Source organism: Schistocerca serialis, unplaced genomic scaffold (assembly GCF_023864345.2).
Source record: "Schistocerca serialis cubense isolate TAMUIC-IGC-003099 unplaced genomic scaffold, iqSchSeri2.2 HiC_scaffold_1024, whole genome shotgun sequence".
NCBI classification, from domain to species: Eukaryota; Metazoa; Arthropoda; class Insecta; order Orthoptera; family Acrididae; genus Schistocerca; species Schistocerca serialis.
This window is the reverse complement of record NW_026047211.1, coordinates 25735-48783: the sequence shown is the minus strand read 5'-3', so window position 1 is coordinate 48783 and position 23049 is coordinate 25735. Positions and strand designations below refer to the sequence as shown.

At 49.9% G+C, this 23049-nt stretch overlaps 40 non-coding genes across 40 annotated transcripts; all 40 read left to right on the top strand.

The window, feature by feature from the left end:
* The first annotated feature begins 388 nt into the window (after nt 1–388).
* Trnas-uga (transfer RNA serine (anticodon UGA)) lies at nt 389–470 on the top strand. The gene has a single exon. It is a non-coding gene; the product is annotated as a tRNA-Ser (tRNA).
* Nucleotides 471–1060: 590 nt separating this feature from the next.
* Trnaf-gaa (transfer RNA phenylalanine (anticodon GAA)) lies at nt 1061–1133 on the top strand. Its single transcript has one exon. It is a non-coding gene; the product is annotated as a tRNA-Phe (tRNA).
* A 539-nt stretch (nt 1134–1672) lies between these two features.
* Nucleotides 1673–1745, top strand: Trnak-uuu (transfer RNA lysine (anticodon UUU)). The gene has a single exon. It is a non-coding gene; the product is annotated as a tRNA-Lys (tRNA).
* Nucleotides 1746–1883: 138 nt separating this feature from the next.
* Nucleotides 1884–1965, top strand: Trnas-cga (transfer RNA serine (anticodon CGA)). The gene has a single exon. It is a non-coding gene; the product is annotated as a tRNA-Ser (tRNA).
* Nucleotides 1966–2667: 702 nt separating this feature from the next.
* On the top strand, nt 2668–2749 carry Trnas-uga (transfer RNA serine (anticodon UGA)). The gene has a single exon. It is a non-coding gene; the product is annotated as a tRNA-Ser (tRNA).
* Nucleotides 2750–3339: 590 nt separating this feature from the next.
* Trnaf-gaa (transfer RNA phenylalanine (anticodon GAA)) lies at nt 3340–3412 on the top strand. Its single transcript has one exon. It is a non-coding gene; the product is annotated as a tRNA-Phe (tRNA).
* Nucleotides 3413–3951: 539 nt separating this feature from the next.
* Trnak-uuu (transfer RNA lysine (anticodon UUU)) lies at nt 3952–4024 on the top strand. Its single transcript has one exon. It is a non-coding gene; the product is annotated as a tRNA-Lys (tRNA).
* Nucleotides 4025–4162: 138 nt separating this feature from the next.
* Trnas-cga (transfer RNA serine (anticodon CGA)) lies at nt 4163–4244 on the top strand. Its single transcript has one exon. It is a non-coding gene; the product is annotated as a tRNA-Ser (tRNA).
* A 702-nt stretch (nt 4245–4946) lies between these two features.
* Trnas-uga (transfer RNA serine (anticodon UGA)) lies at nt 4947–5028 on the top strand. The gene has a single exon. It is a non-coding gene; the product is annotated as a tRNA-Ser (tRNA).
* Nucleotides 5029–5618: 590 nt separating this feature from the next.
* Trnaf-gaa (transfer RNA phenylalanine (anticodon GAA)) lies at nt 5619–5691 on the top strand. The gene has a single exon. It is a non-coding gene; the product is annotated as a tRNA-Phe (tRNA).
* Nucleotides 5692–6230: 539 nt separating this feature from the next.
* On the top strand, nt 6231–6303 carry Trnak-uuu (transfer RNA lysine (anticodon UUU)). Its single transcript has one exon. It is a non-coding gene; the product is annotated as a tRNA-Lys (tRNA).
* A 138-nt stretch (nt 6304–6441) lies between these two features.
* Trnas-cga (transfer RNA serine (anticodon CGA)) lies at nt 6442–6523 on the top strand. Its single transcript has one exon. It is a non-coding gene; the product is annotated as a tRNA-Ser (tRNA).
* Nucleotides 6524–7225: 702 nt separating this feature from the next.
* On the top strand, nt 7226–7307 carry Trnas-uga (transfer RNA serine (anticodon UGA)). Its single transcript has one exon. It is a non-coding gene; the product is annotated as a tRNA-Ser (tRNA).
* Nucleotides 7308–7897: 590 nt separating this feature from the next.
* Trnaf-gaa (transfer RNA phenylalanine (anticodon GAA)) lies at nt 7898–7970 on the top strand. Its single transcript has one exon. It is a non-coding gene; the product is annotated as a tRNA-Phe (tRNA).
* Nucleotides 7971–8509: 539 nt separating this feature from the next.
* Nucleotides 8510–8582, top strand: Trnak-uuu (transfer RNA lysine (anticodon UUU)). Its single transcript has one exon. It is a non-coding gene; the product is annotated as a tRNA-Lys (tRNA).
* A 138-nt stretch (nt 8583–8720) lies between these two features.
* Trnas-cga (transfer RNA serine (anticodon CGA)) lies at nt 8721–8802 on the top strand. Its single transcript has one exon. It is a non-coding gene; the product is annotated as a tRNA-Ser (tRNA).
* A 702-nt stretch (nt 8803–9504) lies between these two features.
* Trnas-uga (transfer RNA serine (anticodon UGA)) lies at nt 9505–9586 on the top strand. Its single transcript has one exon. It is a non-coding gene; the product is annotated as a tRNA-Ser (tRNA).
* A 590-nt stretch (nt 9587–10176) lies between these two features.
* Nucleotides 10177–10249, top strand: Trnaf-gaa (transfer RNA phenylalanine (anticodon GAA)). Its single transcript has one exon. It is a non-coding gene; the product is annotated as a tRNA-Phe (tRNA).
* Nucleotides 10250–10788: 539 nt separating this feature from the next.
* Nucleotides 10789–10861, top strand: Trnak-uuu (transfer RNA lysine (anticodon UUU)). The gene has a single exon. It is a non-coding gene; the product is annotated as a tRNA-Lys (tRNA).
* Nucleotides 10862–10999: 138 nt separating this feature from the next.
* On the top strand, nt 11000–11081 carry Trnas-cga (transfer RNA serine (anticodon CGA)). Its single transcript has one exon. It is a non-coding gene; the product is annotated as a tRNA-Ser (tRNA).
* Nucleotides 11082–11783: 702 nt separating this feature from the next.
* On the top strand, nt 11784–11865 carry Trnas-uga (transfer RNA serine (anticodon UGA)). Its single transcript has one exon. It is a non-coding gene; the product is annotated as a tRNA-Ser (tRNA).
* A 590-nt stretch (nt 11866–12455) lies between these two features.
* Trnaf-gaa (transfer RNA phenylalanine (anticodon GAA)) lies at nt 12456–12528 on the top strand. The gene has a single exon. It is a non-coding gene; the product is annotated as a tRNA-Phe (tRNA).
* A 539-nt stretch (nt 12529–13067) lies between these two features.
* Trnak-uuu (transfer RNA lysine (anticodon UUU)) lies at nt 13068–13140 on the top strand. Its single transcript has one exon. It is a non-coding gene; the product is annotated as a tRNA-Lys (tRNA).
* A 138-nt stretch (nt 13141–13278) lies between these two features.
* On the top strand, nt 13279–13360 carry Trnas-cga (transfer RNA serine (anticodon CGA)). The gene has a single exon. It is a non-coding gene; the product is annotated as a tRNA-Ser (tRNA).
* A 702-nt stretch (nt 13361–14062) lies between these two features.
* On the top strand, nt 14063–14144 carry Trnas-uga (transfer RNA serine (anticodon UGA)). The gene has a single exon. It is a non-coding gene; the product is annotated as a tRNA-Ser (tRNA).
* A 590-nt stretch (nt 14145–14734) lies between these two features.
* Trnaf-gaa (transfer RNA phenylalanine (anticodon GAA)) lies at nt 14735–14807 on the top strand. Its single transcript has one exon. It is a non-coding gene; the product is annotated as a tRNA-Phe (tRNA).
* Nucleotides 14808–15346: 539 nt separating this feature from the next.
* Trnak-uuu (transfer RNA lysine (anticodon UUU)) lies at nt 15347–15419 on the top strand. The gene has a single exon. It is a non-coding gene; the product is annotated as a tRNA-Lys (tRNA).
* A 138-nt stretch (nt 15420–15557) lies between these two features.
* On the top strand, nt 15558–15639 carry Trnas-cga (transfer RNA serine (anticodon CGA)). Its single transcript has one exon. It is a non-coding gene; the product is annotated as a tRNA-Ser (tRNA).
* Nucleotides 15640–16341: 702 nt separating this feature from the next.
* Nucleotides 16342–16423, top strand: Trnas-uga (transfer RNA serine (anticodon UGA)). Its single transcript has one exon. It is a non-coding gene; the product is annotated as a tRNA-Ser (tRNA).
* A 590-nt stretch (nt 16424–17013) lies between these two features.
* Trnaf-gaa (transfer RNA phenylalanine (anticodon GAA)) lies at nt 17014–17086 on the top strand. The gene has a single exon. It is a non-coding gene; the product is annotated as a tRNA-Phe (tRNA).
* Nucleotides 17087–17625: 539 nt separating this feature from the next.
* On the top strand, nt 17626–17698 carry Trnak-uuu (transfer RNA lysine (anticodon UUU)). Its single transcript has one exon. It is a non-coding gene; the product is annotated as a tRNA-Lys (tRNA).
* A 138-nt stretch (nt 17699–17836) lies between these two features.
* On the top strand, nt 17837–17918 carry Trnas-cga (transfer RNA serine (anticodon CGA)). Its single transcript has one exon. It is a non-coding gene; the product is annotated as a tRNA-Ser (tRNA).
* A 702-nt stretch (nt 17919–18620) lies between these two features.
* Nucleotides 18621–18702, top strand: Trnas-uga (transfer RNA serine (anticodon UGA)). The gene has a single exon. It is a non-coding gene; the product is annotated as a tRNA-Ser (tRNA).
* A 590-nt stretch (nt 18703–19292) lies between these two features.
* Trnaf-gaa (transfer RNA phenylalanine (anticodon GAA)) lies at nt 19293–19365 on the top strand. The gene has a single exon. It is a non-coding gene; the product is annotated as a tRNA-Phe (tRNA).
* Nucleotides 19366–19904: 539 nt separating this feature from the next.
* On the top strand, nt 19905–19977 carry Trnak-uuu (transfer RNA lysine (anticodon UUU)). The gene has a single exon. It is a non-coding gene; the product is annotated as a tRNA-Lys (tRNA).
* A 138-nt stretch (nt 19978–20115) lies between these two features.
* On the top strand, nt 20116–20197 carry Trnas-cga (transfer RNA serine (anticodon CGA)). The gene has a single exon. It is a non-coding gene; the product is annotated as a tRNA-Ser (tRNA).
* A 702-nt stretch (nt 20198–20899) lies between these two features.
* Trnas-uga (transfer RNA serine (anticodon UGA)) lies at nt 20900–20981 on the top strand. Its single transcript has one exon. It is a non-coding gene; the product is annotated as a tRNA-Ser (tRNA).
* Nucleotides 20982–21571: 590 nt separating this feature from the next.
* Nucleotides 21572–21644, top strand: Trnaf-gaa (transfer RNA phenylalanine (anticodon GAA)). The gene has a single exon. It is a non-coding gene; the product is annotated as a tRNA-Phe (tRNA).
* Nucleotides 21645–22183: 539 nt separating this feature from the next.
* Trnak-uuu (transfer RNA lysine (anticodon UUU)) lies at nt 22184–22256 on the top strand. Its single transcript has one exon. It is a non-coding gene; the product is annotated as a tRNA-Lys (tRNA).
* A 138-nt stretch (nt 22257–22394) lies between these two features.
* On the top strand, nt 22395–22476 carry Trnas-cga (transfer RNA serine (anticodon CGA)). Its single transcript has one exon. It is a non-coding gene; the product is annotated as a tRNA-Ser (tRNA).
* Nucleotides 22477–23049: the final 573 nt, after the last annotated feature.

Below are 23049 nucleotides of genomic sequence, written 5' to 3'. Positions count from 1 at the left end.
CAGCGTTTCTTTTCTTAAGATCTCGCAGCTGCTTGGAGGTATGTCGATCGTTTTAAGACGACAGAAAACTAGCGTCAGCGGTGCGTCAGTGGGAAGTCGGTGAAGTCGCCATCGGAGCCATAAGCCAGTAATTACGACATACGAATCACTCGCGCACCGCGCAGCTGTACGATAATGCTCGTGCGTGGGCCCGCATAGCTGAGTCGGTAGAGCGCTAGGTTTTCAACCAAAGGGTCCTGGGTTCAAGTCCCTGTCTGGGCGAAAATTAATACACTTTCGTAACGGCTAATGGAAACCCTACAGAAAAGAGTGAGGCCACGCCGTTTTCTGCCATCAGATTGCTTCTAAAGATGGCGGTTTCAGTTGTCGGGAGTCGCTTCCGCCACCGGCAGTCGTGGCCGAGTGGTTAAGGCGTCTGACTTGAAATCAGATTCCCTCTGGGAGCGTAGGTTCGAGTCCTGCCGACTGCGAAAATTTTCTCGCTCTCAAAAGGCGGACGTTCAGCTGCATCCTAGCAGTTGCGTCACTACTAAACACGTGGGTCACCAGCAATGTGCAGTGCTATTTGATCCAGGGCGCAGCGTTACAGTCGCGCCCAGAAGCCGCAGCTCATCTCCGCGTCTCACAGCCGTCCACCTGGTGTTAGTACAAGTGTCGCCTCACTGGGCAGTGCAGATGTGTCCATTTTAGCTTGCAGACGATGACGTGTAGCAATTTATGAGCTAACGCAAGTCGTATGTTTTACCGTGTGTATCTGCTAGATACTGCCTCTCATACGGTGGAGAGACTCACTCCTTCTTGTGTCTCGTTCTCCGCACACGAGTTGCCCCTGGCATCGATATAGCACGGGTTTTCTAGCGTCAGCGAAGTCAATATTACACGAATCGAGTCGACATGTTTGCTTGTTACGATGACGGAAGAAGAAGAAATGTGTGTGGAACTTCACTGCATCGGCTGCTCGCCTTTCAGCGCCCCTGTGTCTTATCAGACGAAGGTGACTGTGAAATTGGCAACGAGGCAGAGGTTAACGAACACATGCAAATGGCAACCTTCGACGTCAGCCGAAATAGCTCAGTTGGGAGAGCGTTAGACTGAAGATCTAAAGGTCCCTGGTTCGATCCCGGGTTTCGGCAGGTATTCGTTTTGATGCGACGCCAATGGAATTACTCTGCGTTTGTGATAATGCAACTACCGCTGACAACAAAAATGACTCTCTCCTGTAGCTGTTCTGGTTGTCTAGTGCATGCCATAAGAGGAACTCACTAGACAACTAACTCCCCTAGAAGCAAAAGAATTAAAAATATCCTACCGACTGCATTCCTTTTTCTGTGTCAGGTGGTGAAGAACGTCTTCAACGGAACCGTGAAATGAGCGAAAGCGTGGGAAACATTGCATTCGAAATGCTTGTGAATTTTCCAATTGCCCAGTGAGTGTCGACAAAACACGTAAATTCTCTGCTCCGACGTATGAGGCGTAACAACTAGTGCAATTTGTTGTTGCATCGTGTGCCAGCAGTCTTCGAGAGTGTGTTACGAGCTTAGCGTGATAAGTTTGTAGACAGCATGTAGGCGACGTTTTATTAGTAACGGCCCCATACAGCGATTGCACAACAGTAAAGGACATGAGTCAATGTATAGTTGTGCATTGTGGGAGGTTTTGCAGCCTCGTCTGAGCCCGGATAGCTCAGTTGGTAGAGCATTAGGCTTTTAACCTAAGGGTCCAGGGTTCAAGGCCCCGTCGAGGCGGAAATTTTAACACTTTGGTAGCGATTCGTCTGGTAGCGGTGGAAACGCTACGGAAAATAATGCAGTTACGCCGTTTACTGACACCACAGTGCTTTAAACGGTAGCAGTTGCATGTGTCGGGAGAACACCGCGCTAACGGCAGTCGTGGCCGAGTGGTTAAGGCGTCTGACTCGAAATCAGATTCCCTCTGGGAGCGTAGGTTCGAATCCTACCGGCTGCGTGCGATTTTGCGTACAGAGGAGCAAACATTTTCGCACACATGTGACATGCGTGGGCGAATGCGGGTGCAAACCAGTGACGCCATTCTCAACAAGACGAAAATTTCCGTTTTAAGAATACTGAGTTTTCGCGACGACCGCTGCTTACTGTGGCTATCGGTTCACCTCACACTGACACTGACGCTGGGACTGCAGAAAGCCGTCGCTGAGATCGTGAGTTCACAGATGTGCTCGAAAGTGATGGACAGAGCGAACATTTCATTTTCTTTTTAAGAATCGCAATTTCCATCACTCGAGTGCGGCCAAAGCAGTGGTGCAGCGTTTCTTTTCTTAAGATCTCGCAGCTGCTTGGAGGTATGTCGATCGTTTTAAGACGACAGAAAACTAGCGTCAGCGGTGCGTCAGTGGGAAGTCGGTGAAGTCGCCATCGGAGCCATAAGCCAGTAATTACGACATACGAATCACTCGCGCACCGCGCAGCTGTACGATAATGCTCGTGCGTGGGCCCGCATAGCTGAGTCGGTAGAGCGCTAGGTTTTCAACCAAAGGGTCCTGGGTTCAAGTCCCTGTCTGGGCGAAAATTAATACACTTTCGTAACGGCTAATGGAAACCCTACAGAAAAGAGTGAGGCCACGCCGTTTTCTGCCATCAGATTGCTTCTAAAGATGGCGGTTTCAGTTGTCGGGAGTCGCTTCCGCCACCGGCAGTCGTGGCCGAGTGGTTAAGGCGTCTGACTTGAAATCAGATTCCCTCTGGGAGCGTAGGTTCGAGTCCTGCCGACTGCGAAAATTTTCTCGCTCTCAAAAGGCGGACGTTCAGCTGCATCCTAGCAGTTGCGTCACTACTAAACACGTGGGTCACCAGCAATGTGCAGTGCTATTTGATCCAGGGCGCAGCGTTACAGTCGCGCCCAGAAGCCGCAGCTCATCTCCGCGTCTCACAGCCGTCCACCTGGTGTTAGTACAAGTGTCGCCTCACTGGGCAGTGCAGATGTGTCCATTTTAGCTTGCAGACGATGACGTGTAGCAATTTATGAGCTAACGCAAGTCGTATGTTTTACCGTGTGTATCTGCTAGATACTGCCTCTCATACGGTGGAGAGACTCACTCCTTCTTGTGTCTCGTTCTCCGCACACGAGTTGCCCCTGGCATCGATATAGCACGGGTTTTCTAGCGTCAGCGAAGTCAATATTACACGAATCGAGTCGACATGTTTGCTTGTTACGATGACGGAAGAAGAAGAAATGTGTGTGGAACTTCACTGCATCGGCTGCTCGCCTTTCAGCGCCCCTGTGTCTTATCAGACGAAGGTGACTGTGAAATTGGCAACGAGGCAGAGGTTAACGAACACATGCAAATGGCAACCTTCGACGTCAGCCGAAATAGCTCAGTTGGGAGAGCGTTAGACTGAAGATCTAAAGGTCCCTGGTTCGATCCCGGGTTTCGGCAGGTATTCGTTTTGATGCGACGCCAATGGAATTACTCTGCGTTTGTGATAATGCAACTACCGCTGACAACAAAAATGACTCTCTCCTGTAGCTGTTCTGGTTGTCTAGTGCATGCCATAAGAGGAACTCACTAGACAACTAACTCCCCTAGAAGCAAAAGAATTAAAAATATCCTACCGACTGCATTCCTTTTTCTGTGTCAGGTGGTGAAGAACGTCTTCAACGGAACCGTGAAATGAGCGAAAGCGTGGGAAACATTGCATTCGAAATGCTTGTGAATTTTCCAATTGCCCAGTGAGTGTCGACAAAACACGTAAATTCTCTGCTCCGACGTATGAGGCGTAACAACTAGTGCAATTTGTTGTTGCATCGTGTGCCAGCAGTCTTCGAGAGTGTGTTACGAGCTTAGCGTGATAAGTTTGTAGACAGCATGTAGGCGACGTTTTATTAGTAACGGCCCCATACAGCGATTGCACAACAGTAAAGGACATGAGTCAATGTATAGTTGTGCATTGTGGGAGGTTTTGCAGCCTCGTCTGAGCCCGGATAGCTCAGTTGGTAGAGCATTAGGCTTTTAACCTAAGGGTCCAGGGTTCAAGGCCCCGTCGAGGCGGAAATTTTAACACTTTGGTAGCGATTCGTCTGGTAGCGGTGGAAACGCTACGGAAAATAATGCAGTTACGCCGTTTACTGACACCACAGTGCTTTAAACGGTAGCAGTTGCATGTGTCGGGAGAACACCGCGCTAACGGCAGTCGTGGCCGAGTGGTTAAGGCGTCTGACTCGAAATCAGATTCCCTCTGGGAGCGTAGGTTCGAATCCTACCGGCTGCGTGCGATTTTGCGTACAGAGGAGCAAACATTTTCGCACACATGTGACATGCGTGGGCGAATGCGGGTGCAAACCAGTGACGCCATTCTCAACAAGACGAAAATTTCCGTTTTAAGAATACTGAGTTTTCGCGACGACCGCTGCTTACTGTGGCTATCGGTTCACCTCACACTGACACTGACGCTGGGACTGCAGAAAGCCGTCGCTGAGATCGTGAGTTCACAGATGTGCTCGAAAGTGATGGACAGAGCGAACATTTCATTTTCTTTTTAAGAATCGCAATTTCCATCACTCGAGTGCGGCCAAAGCAGTGGTGCAGCGTTTCTTTTCTTAAGATCTCGCAGCTGCTTGGAGGTATGTCGATCGTTTTAAGACGACAGAAAACTAGCGTCAGCGGTGCGTCAGTGGGAAGTCGGTGAAGTCGCCATCGGAGCCATAAGCCAGTAATTACGACATACGAATCACTCGCGCACCGCGCAGCTGTACGATAATGCTCGTGCGTGGGCCCGCATAGCTGAGTCGGTAGAGCGCTAGGTTTTCAACCAAAGGGTCCTGGGTTCAAGTCCCTGTCTGGGCGAAAATTAATACACTTTCGTAACGGCTAATGGAAACCCTACAGAAAAGAGTGAGGCCACGCCGTTTTCTGCCATCAGATTGCTTCTAAAGATGGCGGTTTCAGTTGTCGGGAGTCGCTTCCGCCACCGGCAGTCGTGGCCGAGTGGTTAAGGCGTCTGACTTGAAATCAGATTCCCTCTGGGAGCGTAGGTTCGAGTCCTGCCGACTGCGAAAATTTTCTCGCTCTCAAAAGGCGGACGTTCAGCTGCATCCTAGCAGTTGCGTCACTACTAAACACGTGGGTCACCAGCAATGTGCAGTGCTATTTGATCCAGGGCGCAGCGTTACAGTCGCGCCCAGAAGCCGCAGCTCATCTCCGCGTCTCACAGCCGTCCACCTGGTGTTAGTACAAGTGTCGCCTCACTGGGCAGTGCAGATGTGTCCATTTTAGCTTGCAGACGATGACGTGTAGCAATTTATGAGCTAACGCAAGTCGTATGTTTTACCGTGTGTATCTGCTAGATACTGCCTCTCATACGGTGGAGAGACTCACTCCTTCTTGTGTCTCGTTCTCCGCACACGAGTTGCCCCTGGCATCGATATAGCACGGGTTTTCTAGCGTCAGCGAAGTCAATATTACACGAATCGAGTCGACATGTTTGCTTGTTACGATGACGGAAGAAGAAGAAATGTGTGTGGAACTTCACTGCATCGGCTGCTCGCCTTTCAGCGCCCCTGTGTCTTATCAGACGAAGGTGACTGTGAAATTGGCAACGAGGCAGAGGTTAACGAACACATGCAAATGGCAACCTTCGACGTCAGCCGAAATAGCTCAGTTGGGAGAGCGTTAGACTGAAGATCTAAAGGTCCCTGGTTCGATCCCGGGTTTCGGCAGGTATTCGTTTTGATGCGACGCCAATGGAATTACTCTGCGTTTGTGATAATGCAACTACCGCTGACAACAAAAATGACTCTCTCCTGTAGCTGTTCTGGTTGTCTAGTGCATGCCATAAGAGGAACTCACTAGACAACTAACTCCCCTAGAAGCAAAAGAATTAAAAATATCCTACCGACTGCATTCCTTTTTCTGTGTCAGGTGGTGAAGAACGTCTTCAACGGAACCGTGAAATGAGCGAAAGCGTGGGAAACATTGCATTCGAAATGCTTGTGAATTTTCCAATTGCCCAGTGAGTGTCGACAAAACACGTAAATTCTCTGCTCCGACGTATGAGGCGTAACAACTAGTGCAATTTGTTGTTGCATCGTGTGCCAGCAGTCTTCGAGAGTGTGTTACGAGCTTAGCGTGATAAGTTTGTAGACAGCATGTAGGCGACGTTTTATTAGTAACGGCCCCATACAGCGATTGCACAACAGTAAAGGACATGAGTCAATGTATAGTTGTGCATTGTGGGAGGTTTTGCAGCCTCGTCTGAGCCCGGATAGCTCAGTTGGTAGAGCATTAGGCTTTTAACCTAAGGGTCCAGGGTTCAAGGCCCCGTCGAGGCGGAAATTTTAACACTTTGGTAGCGATTCGTCTGGTAGCGGTGGAAACGCTACGGAAAATAATGCAGTTACGCCGTTTACTGACACCACAGTGCTTTAAACGGTAGCAGTTGCATGTGTCGGGAGAACACCGCGCTAACGGCAGTCGTGGCCGAGTGGTTAAGGCGTCTGACTCGAAATCAGATTCCCTCTGGGAGCGTAGGTTCGAATCCTACCGGCTGCGTGCGATTTTGCGTACAGAGGAGCAAACATTTTCGCACACATGTGACATGCGTGGGCGAATGCGGGTGCAAACCAGTGACGCCATTCTCAACAAGACGAAAATTTCCGTTTTAAGAATACTGAGTTTTCGCGACGACCGCTGCTTACTGTGGCTATCGGTTCACCTCACACTGACACTGACGCTGGGACTGCAGAAAGCCGTCGCTGAGATCGTGAGTTCACAGATGTGCTCGAAAGTGATGGACAGAGCGAACATTTCATTTTCTTTTTAAGAATCGCAATTTCCATCACTCGAGTGCGGCCAAAGCAGTGGTGCAGCGTTTCTTTTCTTAAGATCTCGCAGCTGCTTGGAGGTATGTCGATCGTTTTAAGACGACAGAAAACTAGCGTCAGCGGGGCGTCAGTGGGAAGTCGGTGAAGTCGCCATCGGAGCCATAAGCCAGTAATTACGACATACGAATCACTCGCGCACCGCGCAGCTGTACGATAATGCTCGTGCGTGGGCCCGCATAGCTGAGTCGGTAGAGCGCTAGGTTTTCAACCAAAGGGTCCTGGGTTCAAGTCCCTGTCTGGGCGAAAATTAATACACTTTCGTAACGGCTAATGGAAACCCTACAGAAAAGAGTGAGGCCACGCCGTTTTCTGCCATCAGATTGCTTCTAAAGATGGCGGTTTCAGTTGTCGGGAGTCGCTTCCGCCACCGGCAGTCGTGGCCGAGTGGTTAAGGCGTCTGACTTGAAATCAGATTCCCTCTGGGAGCGTAGGTTCGAGTCCTGCCGACTGCGAAAATTTTCTCGCTCTCAAAAGGCGGACGTTCAGCTGCATCCTAGCAGTTGCGTCACTACTAAACACGTGGGTCACCAGCAATGTGCAGTGCTATTTGATCCAGGGCGCAGCGTTACAGTCGCGCCCAGAAGCCGCAGCTCATCTCCGCGTCTCACAGCCGTCCACCTGGTGTTAGTACAAGTGTCGCCTCACTGGGCAGTGCAGATGTGTCCATTTTAGCTTGCAGACGATGACGTGTAGCAATTTATGAGCTAACGCAAGTCGTATGTTTTACCGTGTGTATCTGCTAGATACTGCCTCTCATACGGTGGAGAGACTCACTCCTTCTTGTGTCTCGTTCTCCGCACACGAGTTGCCCCTGGCATCGATATAGCACGGGTTTTCTAGCGTCAGCGAAGTCAATATTACACGAATCGAGTCGACATGTTTGCTTGTTACGATGACGGAAGAAGAAGAAATGTGTGTGGAACTTCACTGCATCGGCTGCTCGCCTTTCAGCGCCCCTGTGTCTTATCAGACGAAGGTGACTGTGAAATTGGCAACGAGGCAGAGGTTAACGAACACATGCAAATGGCAACCTTCGACGTCAGCCGAAATAGCTCAGTTGGGAGAGCGTTAGACTGAAGATCTAAAGGTCCCTGGTTCGATCCCGGGTTTCGGCAGGTATTCGTTTTGATGCGACGCCAATGGAATTACTCTGCGTTTGTGATAATGCAACTACCGCTGACAACAAAAATGACTCTCTCCTGTAGCTGTTCTGGTTGTCTAGTGCATGCCATAAGAGGAACTCACTAGACAACTAACTCCCCTAGAAGCAAAAGAATTAAAAATATCCTACCGACTGCATTCCTTTTTCTGTGTCAGGTGGTGAAGAACGTCTTCAACGGAACCGTGAAATGAGCGAAAGCGTGGGAAACATTGCATTCGAAATGCTTGTGAATTTTCCAATTGCCCAGTGAGTGTCGACAAAACACGTAAATTCTCTGCTCCGACGTATGAGGCGTAACAACTAGTGCAATTTGTTGTTGCATCGTGTGCCAGCAGTCTTCGAGAGTGTGTTACGAGCTTAGCGTGATAAGTTTGTAGACAGCATGTAGGCGACGTTTTATTAGTAACGGCCCCATACAGCGATTGCACAACAGTAAAGGACATGAGTCAATGTATAGTTGTGCATTGTGGGAGGTTTTGCAGCCTCGTCTGAGCCCGGATAGCTCAGTTGGTAGAGCATTAGGCTTTTAACCTAAGGGTCCAGGGTTCAAGGCCCCGTCGAGGCGGAAATTTTAACACTTTGGTAGCGATTCGTCTGGTAGCGGTGGAAACGCTACGGAAAATAATGCAGTTACGCCGTTTACTGACACCACAGTGCTTTAAACGGTAGCAGTTGCATGTGTCGGGAGAACACCGCGCTAACGGCAGTCGTGGCCGAGTGGTTAAGGCGTCTGACTCGAAATCAGATTCCCTCTGGGAGCGTAGGTTCGAATCCTACCGGCTGCGTGCGATTTTGCGTACAGAGGAGCAAACATTTTCGCACACATGTGACATGCGTGGGCGAATGCGGGTGCAAACCAGTGACGCCATTCTCAACAAGACGAAAATTTCCGTTTTAAGAATACTGAGTTTTCGCGACGACCGCTGCTTACTGTGGCTATCGGTTCACCTCACACTGACACTGACGCTGGGACTGCAGAAAGCCGTCGCTGAGATCGTGAGTTCACAGATGTGCTCGAAAGTGATGGACAGAGCGAACATTTCATTTTCTTTTTAAGAATCGCAATTTCCATCACTCGAGTGCGGCCAAAGCAGTGGTGCAGCGTTTCTTTTCTTAAGATCTCGCAGCTGCTTGGAGGTATGTCGATCGTTTTAAGACGACAGAAAACTAGCGTCAGCGGTGCGTCAGTGGGAAGTCGGTGAAGTCGCCATCGGAGCCATAAGCCAGTAATTACGACATACGAATCACTCGCGCACCGCGCAGCTGTACGATAATGCTCGTGCGTGGGCCCGCATAGCTGAGTCGGTAGAGCGCTAGGTTTTCAACCAAAGGGTCCTGGGTTCAAGTCCCTGTCTGGGCGAAAATTAATACACTTTCGTAACGGCTAATGGAAACCCTACAGAAAAGAGTGAGGCCACGCCGTTTTCTGCCATCAGATTGCTTCTAAAGATGGCGGTTTCAGTTGTCGGGAGTCGCTTCCGCCACCGGCAGTCGTGGCCGAGTGGTTAAGGCGTCTGACTTGAAATCAGATTCCCTCTGGGAGCGTAGGTTCGAGTCCTGCCGACTGCGAAAATTTTCTCGCTCTCAAAAGGCGGACGTTCAGCTGCATCCTAGCAGTTGCGTCACTACTAAACACGTGGGTCACCAGCAATGTGCAGTGCTATTTGATCCAGGGCGCAGCGTTACAGTCGCGCCCAGAAGCCGCAGCTCATCTCCGCGTCTCACAGCCGTCCACCTGGTGTTAGTACAAGTGTCGCCTCACTGGGCAGTGCAGATGTGTCCATTTTAGCTTGCAGACGATGACGTGTAGCAATTTATGAGCTAACGCAAGTCGTATGTTTTACCGTGTGTATCTGCTAGATACTGCCTCTCATACGGTGGAGAGACTCACTCCTTCTTGTGTCTCGTTCTCCGCACACGAGTTGCCCCTGGCATCGATATAGCACGGGTTTTCTAGCGTCAGCGAAGTCAATATTACACGAATCGAGTCGACATGTTTGCTTGTTACGATGACGGAAGAAGAAGAAATGTGTGTGGAACTTCACTGCATCGGCTGCTCGCCTTTCAGCGCCCCTGTGTCTTATCAGACGAAGGTGACTGTGAAATTGGCAACGAGGCAGAGGTTAACGAACACATGCAAATGGCAACCTTCGACGTCAGCCGAAATAGCTCAGTTGGGAGAGCGTTAGACTGAAGATCTAAAGGTCCCTGGTTCGATCCCGGGTTTCGGCAGGTATTCGTTTTGATGCGACGCCAATGGAATTACTCTGCGTTTGTGATAATGCAACTACCGCTGACAACAAAAATGACTCTCTCCTGTAGCTGTTCTGGTTGTCTAGTGCATGCCATAAGAGGAACTCACTAGACAACTAACTCCCCTAGAAGCAAAAGAATTAAAAATATCCTACCGACTGCATTCCTTTTTCTGTGTCAGGTGGTGAAGAACGTCTTCAACGGAACCGTGAAATGAGCGAAAGCGTGGGAAACATTGCATTCGAAATGCTTGTGAATTTTCCAATTGCCCAGTGAGTGTCGACAAAACACGTAAATTCTCTGCTCCGACGTATGAGGCGTAACAACTAGTGCAATTTGTTGTTGCATCGTGTGCCAGCAGTCTTCGAGAGTGTGTTACGAGCTTAGCGTGATAAGTTTGTAGACAGCATGTAGGCGACGTTTTATTAGTAACGGCCCCATACAGCGATTGCACAACAGTAAAGGACATGAGTCAATGTATAGTTGTGCATTGTGGGAGGTTTTGCAGCCTCGTCTGAGCCCGGATAGCTCAGTTGGTAGAGCATTAGGCTTTTAACCTAAGGGTCCAGGGTTCAAGGCCCCGTCGAGGCGGAAATTTTAACACTTTGGTAGCGATTCGTCTGGTAGCGGTGGAAACGCTACGGAAAATAATGCAGTTACGCCGTTTACTGACACCACAGTGCTTTAAACGGTAGCAGTTGCATGTGTCGGGAGAACACCGCGCTAACGGCAGTCGTGGCCGAGTGGTTAAGGCGTCTGACTCGAAATCAGATTCCCTCTGGGAGCGTAGGTTCGAATCCTACCGGCTGCGTGCGATTTTGCGTACAGAGGAGCAAACATTTTCGCACACATGTGACATGCGTGGGCGAATGCGGGTGCAAACCAGTGACGCCATTCTCAACAAGACGAAAATTTCCGTTTTAAGAATACTGAGTTTTCGCGACGACCGCTGCTTACTGTGGCTATCGGTTCACCTCACACTGACACTGACGCTGGGACTGCAGAAAGCCGTCGCTGAGATCGTGAGTTCACAGATGTGCTCGAAAGTGATGGACAGAGCGAACATTTCATTTTCTTTTTAAGAATCGCAATTTCCATCACTCGAGTGCGGCCAAAGCAGTGGTGCAGCGTTTCTTTTCTTAAGATCTCGCAGCTGCTTGGAGGTATGTCGATCGTTTTAAGACGACAGAAAACTAGCGTCAGCGGGGCGTCAGTGGGAAGTCGGTGAAGTCGCCATCGGAGCCATAAGCCAGTAATTACGACATACGAATCACTCGCGCACCGCGCAGCTGTACGATAATGCTCGTGCGTGGGCCCGCATAGCTGAGTCGGTAGAGCGCTAGGTTTTCAACCAAAGGGTCCTGGGTTCAAGTCCCTGTCTGGGCGAAAATTAATACACTTTCGTAACGGCTAATGGAAACCCTACAGAAAAGAGTGAGGCCACGCCGTTTTCTGCCATCAGATTGCTTCTAAAGATGGCGGTTTCAGTTGTCGGGAGTCGCTTCCGCCACCGGCAGTCGTGGCCGAGTGGTTAAGGCGTCTGACTTGAAATCAGATTCCCTCTGGGAGCGTAGGTTCGAGTCCTGCCGACTGCGAAAATTTTCTCGCTCTCAAAAGGCGGACGTTCAGCTGCATCCTAGCAGTTGCGTCACTACTAAACACGTGGGTCACCAGCAATGTGCAGTGCTATTTGATCCAGGGCGCAGCGTTACAGTCGCGCCCAGAAGCCGCAGCTCATCTCCGCGTCTCACAGCCGTCCACCTGGTGTTAGTACAAGTGTCGCCTCACTGGGCAGTGCAGATGTGTCCATTTTAGCTTGCAGACGATGACGTGTAGCAATTTATGAGCTAACGCAAGTCGTATGTTTTACCGTGTGTATCTGCTAGATACTGCCTCTCATACGGTGGAGAGACTCACTCCTTCTTGTGTCTCGTTCTCCGCACACGAGTTGCCCCTGGCATCGATATAGCACGGGTTTTCTAGCGTCAGCGAAGTCAATATTACACGAATCGAGTCGACATGTTTGCTTGTTACGATGACGGAAGAAGAAGAAATGTGTGTGGAACTTCACTGCATCGGCTGCTCGCCTTTCAGCGCCCCTGTGTCTTATCAGACGAAGGTGACTGTGAAATTGGCAACGAGGCAGAGGTTAACGAACACATGCAAATGGCAACCTTCGACGTCAGCCGAAATAGCTCAGTTGGGAGAGCGTTAGACTGAAGATCTAAAGGTCCCTGGTTCGATCCCGGGTTTCGGCAGGTATTCGTTTTGATGCGACGCCAATGGAATTACTCTGCGTTTGTGATAATGCAACTACCGCTGACAACAAAAATGACTCTCTCCTGTAGCTGTTCTGGTTGTCTAGTGCATGCCATAAGAGGAACTCACTAGACAACTAACTCCCCTAGAAGCAAAAGAATTAAAAATATCCTACCGACTGCATTCCTTTTTCTGTGTCAGGTGGTGAAGAACGTCTTCAACGGAACCGTGAAATGAGCGAAAGCGTGGGAAACATTGCATTCGAAATGCTTGTGAATTTTCCAATTGCCCAGTGAGTGTCGACAAAACACGTAAATTCTCTGCTCCGACGTATGAGGCGTAACAACTAGTGCAATTTGTTGTTGCATCGTGTGCCAGCAGTCTTCGAGAGTGTGTTACGAGCTTAGCGTGATAAGTTTGTAGACAGCATGTAGGCGACGTTTTATTAGTAACGGCCCCATACAGCGATTGCACAACAGTAAAGGACATGAGTCAATGTATAGTTGTGCATTGTGGGAGGTTTTGCAGCCTCGTCTGAGCCCGGATAGCTCAGTTGGTAGAGCATTAGGCTTTTAACCTAAGGGTCCAGGGTTCAAGGCCCCGTCGAGGCGGAAATTTTAACACTTTGGTAGCGATTCGTCTGGTAGCGGTGGAAACGCTACGGAAAATAATGCAGTTACGCCGTTTACTGACACCACAGTGCTTTAAACGGTAGCAGTTGCATGTGTCGGGAGAACACCGCGCTAACGGCAGTCGTGGCCGAGTGGTTAAGGCGTCTGACTCGAAATCAGATTCCCTCTGGGAGCGTAGGTTCGAATCCTACCGGCTGCGTGCGATTTTGCGTACAGAGGAGCAAACATTTTCGCACACATGTGACATGCGTGGGCGAATGCGGGTGCAAACCAGTGACGCCATTCTCAACAAGACGAAAATTTCCGTTTTAAGAATACTGAGTTTTCGCGACGACCGCTGCTTACTGTGGCTATCGGTTCACCTCACACTGACACTGACGCTGGGACTGCAGAAAGCCGTCGCTGAGATCGTGAGTTCACAGATGTGCTCGAAAGTGATGGACAGAGCGAACATTTCATTTTCTTTTTAAGAATCGCAATTTCCATCACTCGAGTGCGGCCAAAGCAGTGGTGCAGCGTTTCTTTTCTTAAGATCTCGCAGCTGCTTGGAGGTATGTCGATCGTTTTAAGACGACAGAAAACTAGCGTCAGCGGTGCGTCAGTGGGAAGTCGGTGAAGTCGCCATCGGAGCCATAAGCCAGTAATTACGACATACGAATCACTCGCGCACCGCGCAGCTGTACGATAATGCTCGTGCGTGGGCCCGCATAGCTGAGTCGGTAGAGCGCTAGGTTTTCAACCAAAGGGTCCTGGGTTCAAGTCCCTGTCTGGGCGAAAATTAATACACTTTCGTAACGGCTAATGGAAACCCTACAGAAAAGAGTGAGGCCACGCCGTTTTCTGCCATCAGATTGCTTCTAAAGATGGCGGTTTCAGTTGTCGGGAGTCGCTTCCGCCACCGGCAGTCGTGGCCGAGTGGTTAAGGCGTCTGACTTGAAATCAGATTCCCTCTGGGAGCGTAGGTTCGAGTCCTGCCGACTGCGAAAATTTTCTCGCTCTCAAAAGGCGGACGTTCAGCTGCATCCTAGCAGTTGCGTCACTACTAAACACGTGGGTCACCAGCAATGTGCAGTGCTATTTGATCCAGGGCGCAGCGTTACAGTCGCGCCCAGAAGCCGCAGCTCATCTCCGCGTCTCACAGCCGTCCACCTGGTGTTAGTACAAGTGTCGCCTCACTGGGCAGTGCAGATGTGTCCATTTTAGCTTGCAGACGATGACGTGTAGCAATTTATGAGCTAACGCAAGTCGTATGTTTTACCGTGTGTATCTGCTAGATACTGCCTCTCATACGGTGGAGAGACTCACTCCTTCTTGTGTCTCGTTCTCCGCACACGAGTTGCCCCTGGCATCGATATAGCACGGGTTTTCTAGCGTCAGCGAAGTCAATATTACACGAATCGAGTCGACATGTTTGCTTGTTACGATGACGGAAGAAGAAGAAATGTGTGTGGAACTTCACTGCATCGGCTGCTCGCCTTTCAGCGCCCCTGTGTCTTATCAGACGAAGGTGACTGTGAAATTGGCAACGAGGCAGAGGTTAACGAACACATGCAAATGGCAACCTTCGACGTCAGCCGAAATAGCTCAGTTGGGAGAGCGTTAGACTGAAGATCTAAAGGTCCCTGGTTCGATCCCGGGTTTCGGCAGGTGTTCGTTTTGATGCGACGCCAATGGAATTACTCTGCGTTTGTGATAATGCAACTACCGCTGACAACAAAAATGACTCTCTCCTGTAGCTGTTCTGGTTGTCTAGTGCATGCCATAAGAGGAACTCACTAGACAACTAACTCCCCTAGAAGCAAAAGAATTAAAAATATCCTACCGACTGCATTCCTTTTTCTGTGTCAGGTGGTGAAGAACGTCTTCAACGGAACCGTGAAATGAGCGAAAGCGTGGGAAACATTGCATTCGAAATGCTTGTGAATTTTCCAATTGCCCAGTGAGTGTCGACAAAACACGTAAATTCTCTGCTCCGACGTATGAGGCGTAACAACTAGTGCAATTTGTTGTTGCATCGTGTGCCAGCAGTCTTCGAGAGTGTGTTACGAGCTTAGCGTGATAAGTTTGTAGACAGCATGTAGGCGACGTTTTATTAGTAACGGCCCCATACAGCGATTGCACAACAGTAAAGGACATGAGTCAATGTATAGTTGTGCATTGTGGGAGGTTTTGCAGCCTCGTCTGAGCCCGGATAGCTCAGTTGGTAGAGCATTAGGCTTTTAACCTAAGGGTCCAGGGTTCAAGGCCCCGTCGAGGCGGAAATTTTAACACTTTGGTAGCGATTCGTCTGGTAGCGGTGGAAACGCTACGGAAAATAATGCAGTTACGCCGTTTACTGACACCACAGTGCTTTAAACGGTAGCAGTTGCATGTGTCGGGAGAACACCGCGCTAGCGGCAGTCGTGGCCGAGTGGTTAAGGCGTCTGACTCGAAATCAGATTCCCTCTGGGAGCGTAGGTTCGAATCCTACCGGCTGCGTGCGATTTTGCGTACAGAGGAGCAAACATTTTCGCACACATGTGACATGCGTGGGCGAATGCGGGTGCAAACCAGTGACGCCATTCTCAACAAGACGAAAATTTCCGTTTTAAGAATACTGAGTTTTCGCGACGACCGCTGCTTACTGTGGCTATCGGTTCACCTCACACTGACACTGACGCTGGGACTGCAGAAAGCCGTCGCTGAGATCGTGAGTTCACAGATGTGCTCGAAAGTGATGGACAGAGCGAACATTTCATTTTCTTTTTAAGAATCGCAATTTCCATCACTCGAGTGCGGCCAAAGCAGTGGTGCAGCGTTTCTTTTCTTAAGATCTCGCAGCTGCTTGGAGGTATGTCGATCGTTTTAAGACGACAGAAAACTAGCGTCAGCGGTGCGTCAGTGGGAAGTCGGTGAAGTCGCCATCGGAGCCATAAGCCAGTAATTACGACATACGAATCACTCGCGCACCGCGCAGCTGTACGATAATGCTCGTGCGTGGGCCCGCATAGCTGAGTCGGTAGAGCGCTAGGTTTTCAACCAAAGGGTCCTGGGTTCAAGTCCCTGTCTGGGCGAAAATTAATACACTTTCGTAACGGCTAATGGAAACCCTACAGAAAAGAGTGAGGCCACGCCGTTTTCTGCCATCAGATTGCTTCTAAAGATGGCGGTTTCAGTTGTCGGGAGTCGCTTCCGCCACCGGCAGTCGTGGCCGAGTGGTTAAGGCGTCTGACTTGAAATCAGATTCCCTCTGGGAGCGTAGGTTCGAGTCCTGCCGACTGCGAAAATTTTCTCGCTCTCAAAAGGCGGACGTTCAGCTGCATCCTAGCAGTTGCGTCACTACTAAACACGTGGGTCACCAGCAATGTGCAGTGCTATTTGATCCAGGGCGCAGCGTTACAGTCGCGCCCAGAAGCCGCAGCTCATCTCCGCGTCTCACAGCCGTCCACCTGGTGTTAGTACAAGTGTCGCCTCACTGGGCAGTGCAGATGTGTCCATTTTAGCTTGCAGACGATGACGTGTAGCAATTTATGAGCTAACGCAAGTCGTATGTTTTACCGTGTGTATCTGCTAGATACTGCCTCTCATACGGTGGAGAGACTCACTCCTTCTTGTGTCTCGTTCTCCGCACACGAGTTGCCCCTGGCATCGATATAGCACGGGTTTTCTAGCGTCAGCGAAGTCAATATTACACGAATCGAGTCGACATGTTTGCTTGTTACGATGACGGAAGAAGAAGAAATGTGTGTGGAACTTCACTGCATCGGCTGCTCGCCTTTCAGCGCCCCTGTGTCTTATCAGACGAAGGTGACTGTGAAATTGGCAACGAGGCAGAGGTTAACGAACACATGCAAATGGCAACCTTCGACGTCAGCCGAAATAGCTCAGTTGGGAGAGCGTTAGACTGAAGATCTAAAGGTCCCTGGTTCGATCCCGGGTTTCGGCAGGTATTCGTTTTGATGCGACGCCAATGGAATTACTCTGCGTTTGTGATAATGCAACTACCGCTGACAACAAAAATGACTCTCTCCTGTAGCTGTTCTGGTTGTCTAGTGCATGCCATAAGAGGAACTCACTAGACAACTAACTCCCCTAGAAGCAAAAGAATTAAAAATATCCTACCGACTGCATTCCTTTTTCTGTGTCAGGTGGTGAAGAACGTCTTCAACGGAACCGTGAAATGAGCGAAAGCGTGGGAAACATTGCATTCGAAATGCTTGTGAATTTTCCAATTGCCCAGTGAGTGTCGACAAAACACGTAAATTCTCTGCTCCGACGTATGAGGCGTAACAACTAGTGCAATTTGTTGTTGCATCGTGTGCCAGCAGTCTTCGAGAGTGTGTTACGAGCTTAGCGTGATAAGTTTGTAGACAGCATGTAGGCGACGTTTTATTAGTAACGGCCCCATACAGCGATTGCACAACAGTAAAGGACATGAGTCAATGTATAGTTGTGCATTGTGGGAGGTTTTGCAGCCTCGTCTGAGCCCGGATAGCTCAGTTGGTAGAGCATTAGGCTTTTAACCTAAGGGTCCAGGGTTCAAGGCCCCGTCGAGGCGGAAATTTTAACACTTTGGTAGCGATTCGTCTGGTAGCGGTGGAAACGCTACGGAAAATAATGCAGTTACGCCGTTTACTGACACCACAGTGCTTTAAACGGTAGCAGTTGCATGTGTCGGGAGAACACCGCGCTAACGGCAGTCGTGGCCGAGTGGTTAAGGCGTCTGACTCGAAATCAGATTCCCTCTGGGAGCGTAGGTTCGAATCCTACCGGCTGCGTGCGATTTTGCGTACAGAGGAGCAAACATTTTCGCACACATGTGACATGCGTGGGCGAATGCGGGTGCAAACCAGTGACGCCATTCTCAACAAGACGAAAATTTCCGTTTTAAGAATACTGAGTTTTCGCGACGACCGCTGCTTACTGTGGCTATCGGTTCACCTCACACTGACACTGACGCTGGGACTGCAGAAAGCCGTCGCTGAGATCGTGAGTTCACAGATGTGCTCGAAAGTGATGGACAGAGCGAACATTTCATTTTCTTTTTAAGAATCGCAATTTCCATCACTCGAGTGCGGCCAAAGCAGTGGTGCAGCGTTTCTTTTCTTAAGATCTCGCAGCTGCTTGGAGGTATGTCGATCGTTTTAAGACGACAGAAAACTAGCGTCAGCGGTGCGTCAGTGGGAAGTCGGTGAAGTCGCCATCGGAGCCATAAGCCAGTAATTACGACATACGAATCACTCGCGCACCGCGCAGCTGTACGATAATGCTCGTGCGTGGGCCCGCATAGCTGAGTCGGTAGAGCGCTAGGTTTTCAACCAAAGGGTCCTGGGTTCAAGTCCCTGTCTGGGCGAAAATTAATACACTTTCGTAACGGCTAATGGAAACCCTACAGAAAAGAGTGAGGCCACGCCGTTTTCTGCCATCAGATTGCTTCTAAAGATGGCGGTTTCAGTTGTCGGGAGTCGCTTCCGCCACCGGCAGTCGTGGCCGAGTGGTTAAGGCGTCTGACTTGAAATCAGATTCCCTCTGGGAGCGTAGGTTCGAGTCCTGCCGACTGCGAAAATTTTCTCGCTCTCAAAAGGCGGACGTTCAGCTGCATCCTAGCAGTTGCGTCACTACTAAACACGTGGGTCACCAGCAATGTGCAGTGCTATTTGATCCAGGGCGCAGCGTTACAGTCGCGCCCAGAAGCCGCAGCTCATCTCCGCGTCTCACAGCCGTCCACCTGGTGTTAGTACAAGTGTCGCCTCACTGGGCAGTGCAGATGTGTCCATTTTAGCTTGCAGACGATGACGTGTAGCAATTTATGAGCTAACGCAAGTCGTATGTTTTACCGTGTGTATCTGCTAGATACTGCCTCTCATACGGTGGAGAGACTCACTCCTTCTTGTGTCTCGTTCTCCGCACACGAGTTGCCCCTGGCATCGATATAGCACGGGTTTTCTAGCGTCAGCGAAGTCAATATTACACGAATCGAGTCGACATGTTTGCTTGTTACGATGACGGAAGAAGAAGAAATGTGTGTGGAACTTCACTGCATCGGCTGCTCGCCTTTCAGCGCCCCTGTGTCTTATCAGACGAAGGTGACTGTGAAATTGGCAACGAGGCAGAGGTTAACGAACACATGCAAATGGCAACCTTCGACGTCAGCCGAAATAGCTCAGTTGGGAGAGCGTTAGACTGAAGATCTAAAGGTCCCTGGTTCGATCCCGGGTTTCGGCAGGTATTCGTTTTGATGCGACGCCAATGGAATTACTCTGCGTTTGTGATAATGCAACTACCGCTGACAACAAAAATGACTCTCTCCTGTAGCTGTTCTGGTTGTCTAGTGCATGCCATAAGAGGAACTCACTAGACAACTAACTCCCCTAGAAGCAAAAGAATTAAAAATATCCTACCGACTGCATTCCTTTTTCTGTGTCAGGTGGTGAAGAACGTCTTCAACGGAACCGTGAAATGAGCGAAAGCGTGGGAAACATTGCATTCGAAATGCTTGTGAATTTTCCAATTGCCCAGTGAGTGTCGACAAAACACGTAAATTCTCTGCTCCGACGTATGAGGCGTAACAACTAGTGCAATTTGTTGTTGCATCGTGTGCCAGCAGTCTTCGAGAGTGTGTTACGAGCTTAGCGTGATAAGTTTGTAGACAGCATGTAGGCGACGTTTTATTAGTAACGGCCCCATACAGCGATTGCACAACAGTAAAGGACATGAGTCAATGTATAGTTGTGCATTGTGGGAGGTTTCGCAGCCTCGTCTGAGCCCGGATAGCTCAGTTGGTAGAGCATTAGGCTTTTAATCTAAGGGTCCAGGGTTCAAGGCCCCGTCGAGGCGGAAATTTTAACACTTTGGTAGCGATTCGTCTGGTAGCGGTGGAAACGCTACGGAAAATAATGCAGTTACGCCGTTTACTGACACCACAGTGCTTTAAACGGTAGCAGTTGCATGTGTCGGGAGAACACCGCGCTAACGGCAGTCGTGGCCGAGTGGTTAAGGCGTCTGACTCGAAATCAGATTCCCTCTGGGAGCGTAGGTTCGAATCCTACCGGCTGCGTGCGATTTTGCGTACAGAGGAGCAAACATTTTCGCACACATGTGACATGCGTGGGCGAATGCGGGTGCAAACCAGTGACGCCATTCTCAACAAGACGAAAATTTCCGTTTTAAGAATACTGAGTTTTCGCGACGACCGCTGCTTACTGTGGCTATCGGTTCACCTCACACTGACACTGACGCTGGGACTGCAGAAAGCCGTCGCTGAGATCGTGAGTTCACAGATGTGCTCGAAAGTGATGGACAGAGCGAACATTTCATTTTCTTTTTAAGAATCGCAATTTCCATCACTCGAGTGCGGCCAAAGCAGTGGTGCAGCGTTTCTTTTCTTAAGATCTCGCAGCTGCTTGGAGGTATGTCGATCGTTTTAAGACGACAGAAAACTAGCGTCAGCGGTGCGTCAGTGGGAAGTCGGTGAAGTCGCCATCGGAGCCATAAGCCAGTAATTACGACATACGAATCACTCGCGCACCGCGCAGCTGTACGATAATGCTCGTGCGTGGGCCCGCATAGCTGAGTCGGTAGAGCGCTAGGTTTTCAACCAAAGGGTCCTGGGTTCAAGTCCCTGTCTGGGCGAAAATTAATACACTTTCGTAACGGCTAATGGAAACCCTACAGAAAAGAGTGAGGCCACGCCGTTTTCTGCCATCAGATTGCTTCTAAAGATGGCGGTTTCAGTTGTCGGGAGTCGCTTCCGCCACCGGCAGTCGTGGCCGAGTGGTTAAGGCGTCTGACTTGAAATCAGATTCCCTCTGGGAGCGTAGGTTCGAGTCCTGCCGACTGCGAAAATTTTCTCGCTCTCAAAAGGCGGACGTTCAGCTGCATCCTAGCAGTTGCGTCACTACTAAACACGTGGGTCACCAGCAATGTGCAGTGCTATTTGATCCAGGGCGCAGCGTTACAGTCGCGCCCAGAAGCCGCAGCTCATCTCCGCGTCTCACAGCCGTCCACCTGGTGTTAGTACAAGTGTCGCCTCACTGGGCAGTGCAGATGTGTCCATTTTAGCTTGCAGACGATGACGTGTAGCAATTTATGAGCTAACGCAAGTCGTATGTTTTACCGTGTGTATCTGCTAGATACTGCCTCTCATACGGTGGAGAGACTCACTCCTTCTTGTGTCTCGTTCTCCGCACACGAGTTGCCCCTGGCATCGATATAGCACGGGTTTTCTAGCGTCAGCGAAGTCAATATTACACGAATCGAGTCGACCTGTTTGCTTGTTACGATGACGGAAGAAGAAGAAATGTGTGTGGAACTTCACTGCATCGGCTGCTCGCCTTTCAGCGCCCCTGTGTCTTATCAGACGAAGGTGACTGTGAAATTGGCAACGAGGCAGAGGTTAACGAACACATGCAAATGGCAACCTTCGACGTCAGCCGAAATAGCTCAGTTGGGAGAGCGTTAGACTGAAGATCTAAAGGTCCCTGGTTCGATCCCGGGTTTCGGCAGGTATTCGTTTTGATGCGACGCCAATGGAATTACTCTGCGTTTGTGATAATGCAACTACCGCTGACAACAAAAATGACTCTCTCCTGTAGCTGTTCTGGTTGTCTAGTGCATGCCATAAGAGGAACTCACTAGACAACTAACTCCCCTAGAAGCAAAAGAATTAAAAATATCCTACCGACTGCATTCCTTTTTCTGTGTCAGGTGGTGAAGAACGTCTTCAACGGAACCGTGAAATGAGCGAAAGCGTGGGAAACATTGCATTCGAAATGCTTGTGAATTTTCCAATTGCCCAGTGAGTGTCGACAAAACACGTAAATTCTCTGCTCCGACGTATGAGGCGTAACAACTAGTGCAATTTGTTGTTGCATCGTGTGCCAGCAGTCTTCGAGAGTGTGTTACGAGCTTAGCGTGATAAGTTTGTAGACAGCATGTAGGCGACGTTTTATTAGTAACGGCCCCATACAGCGATTGCACAACAGTAAAGGACATGAGTCAATGTATAGTTGTGCATTGTGGGAGGTTTTGCAGCCTCGTCTGAGCCCGGATAGCTCAGTTGGTAGAGCATTAGGCTTTTAACCTAAGGGTCCAGGGTTCAAGGCCCCGTCGAGGCGGAAATTTTAACACTTTGGTAGCGATTCGTCTGGTAGCGGTGGAAACGCTACGGAAAATAATGCAGTTACGCCGTTTACTGACACCACAGTGCTTTAAACGGTAGCAGTTGCATGTGTCGGGAGAACACCGCGCTAACGGCAGTCGTGGCCGAGTGGTTAAGGCGTCTGACTCGAAATCAGATTCCCTCTGGGAGCGTAGGTTCGAATCCTACCGGCTGCGTGCGATTTTGCGTACAGAGGAGCAAACATTTTCGCACACATGTGACATGCGTGGGCGAATGCGGGTGCAAACCAGTGACGCCATTCTCAACAAGACGAAAATTTCCGTTTTAAGAATACTGAGTTTTCGCGACGACCGCTGCTTACTGTGGCTATCGGTTCACCTCACACTGACACTGACGCTGGGACTGCAGAAAGCCGTCGCTGAGATCGTGAGTTCACAGATGTGCTCGAAAGTGATGGACAGAGCGAACATTTCATTTTCTTTTTAAGAATCGCAATTTCCATCACTCGAGTGCGGCCAAAGCAGTGGTGCAGCGTTTCTTTTCTTAAGATCTCGCAGCTGCTTGGAGGTATGTCGATCGTTTTAAGACGACAGAAAACTAGCGTCAGCGGTGCGTCAGTGGGAAGTCGGTGAAGTCGCCATCGGAGCCATAAGCCAGTAATTACGACATACGAATCACTCGCGCACCGCGCAGCTGTACGATAATGCTCGTGCGTGGGCCCGCATAGCTGAGTCGGTAGAGCGCTAGGTTTTCAACCAAAGGGTCCTGGGTTCAAGTCCCTGTCTGGG